Source organism: Salarias fasciatus, chromosome 15, assembly GCF_902148845.1.
Source record: "Salarias fasciatus chromosome 15, fSalaFa1.1, whole genome shotgun sequence".
Taxonomy (NCBI): domain Eukaryota; kingdom Metazoa; phylum Chordata; class Actinopteri; order Blenniiformes; family Blenniidae; genus Salarias; species Salarias fasciatus.
The window spans coordinates 17,975,641-17,977,893 of NC_043759.1; positions in this window are offsets into that span (position 1 = coordinate 17,975,641).

Below are 2,253 nucleotides of genomic sequence, written 5' to 3' on the forward strand. Positions count from 1 at the left end.
AAGCATTCCATTTAAAATAGTCAGCAGTGTCGCAAGAAACGTGTTGAAGAAACAAGGCGCAAAATAACTGCCCACGAACCGAGGAAAATCAAGCGTGAAGCTGCCAAGATGCCACTTGCCACCAGTTTTGCCATATTTCAGAGCTGCAGAATGCCAAAAGGCACAAGGTGTGCAATACTCAGGGACATGGCCAAGGTAAGGAAGGCTGAAAAACGACCACCACTGAACAAGACACACTAGATGAAACGTCAAGACTGGGCCAAGAAATATAACACTGATTATTTCTGAAGTTTTATGGACTGATGAAATGAGAGCGAGTCTAAAAAGGGGCAAGTTGGATGGGCCTGTAGCTGAGAGCTCCACTCCGACTCAGACACCAGCAAGGTGGAGGTGGGGGACTGGTACGGGCTGGTATCATCAAAGATGAGCTTTTGGGACCTTTTCGGGTTGAGGATGGAGTCAAGCTCAACTCCCTGTCCTACTGCCAGTTTCTGGAAGACAGCTTCTTCAAGCAGTGGTACAGGAAGAAGTCGGCATCGTTCAAGAAAAACATGATTTTCATGCAGGACAATGCTCCATCACACGCATCCAAATACTCCCCTGCATGGCTGGCCAGGAAAGGTCTAAAAGGAGAAAAAATAATGACATGGTCTCCTTGTTCACATGACCTGAACCCCATAGAGAACCTGTGGTCCCTCATCAAATGTGAGATCCACAGGAAGGGAAAACAGCACACCTCTCTGAACAGTTATGTTGTTCGTGAACAGATCGAGACACTGACAGAATCTATGGATAGCAGGCTTTTGAGTGTCCTCGCAAAGAACGGTGGCTATAATGGTCACTGATTTGTTTTTGTTTTGTTTTTGAATGCCAGAAATGTATATTTGTAAATTTTGAGTCGTTATATTGGTTTCCCTGGTGAAAATAAATAAGTGAAATTGGTATACCTTTGTTTTTTTGTTAAGTTGCCAAATAATTATGAACAGTAATAGTCACCTGCACACAGATATCCTCCTAAGATACTAAAACTAAAAAAAAGCCCCACTCCAACTTCCAAAAATATTCAGCTTTGATATTCATGAGTCTTTTGTGTTCATTGAGAACATAGTAGTTGTTCAATAATAAAATTAATCCTCAAGAATACAGCTTGCCTAATAATTCTGCACACCCTGTAAATACAATCTTATGCTATTGGTTTAATCATTTGAAGTGAAATGGCCAAAATTGTGAAATTATAATCCAAACCTGACTGAAAAAGGTCCAGAAATGATGCAGAGTTAAATGATTTTTGGCTGCTGGACCGTTTGAATAACTTTTTCAAAAAAGTCCAGACCTGAAAGTGTTTGTTTTTCTTCACTTCTACTGATCCACAGTCAGTCTCTCTGAGGGATCATGGACCGAACCATTGTGAGGCATGGGAGGGGGGAGCATTTAGAATATCTACCCTTGATTGACTCAACTTTTAATTACAATGTGATGTGTCCTTTTCCATGGACCTGCATGATTATACCACCTGTTTTCCTTTAATTACAGCTGCGCCCACAGCTTGATATTTACAGACACAGCAGTGAATTACAGATGGTACAGCCTGTAATTCTCCTGTGTAGCACCTTTCACTTAAGGAACAATCCTCTGCTGAAATAAAAGAACCGTGGATCAGAGCAAAGACGTTCTGTTTTCTGTTGTACTTTATTCTCTTTTAACTCAGTCAGTTCATCTCGCTCCATATTTTCCTCAATATCTGACAGAGTGACCTTGACTCTGGCGAGCGGCTCACCCAACATGCATCAAGGAATCCCAACTATCCCTTCATCTGCCCAGAGCACGCATACCTGCAGCGGCGGCCGCAGCAACCCCGCCATCACCGCGGGCATCTCACGCTGCCTTTCGCTTTGTGGGTCACTGTGTTATGTCTACATTCCGTCTGCGTGAAGAGAGTGTGATGATACAGCTGCGAGCGATTTGACTCCCGTGCTGCGCCTCCAGTCACACGTCTGGCTTCACCTCCGCTATATTTTGAGGCTGCAGTATTGAACCGCTGTCAGACCGTCGATCGCCGGGCATGGTGGATCGTATGTGTCGTCTGTTTGTCACAGTCAGTCAGCGGCCTGCAGCCAATCAATGAATGGAGCTGTGCAAGTCTGCACAGATAGGAGAATGTGGGTAATATTTAGAAGGGCTCACACACTGAGCGGACGAGTTCCAGGAGCTGTGGAGGTCAGCAGTAACGCGGTTTAGCCCCGAGGCTCAGTG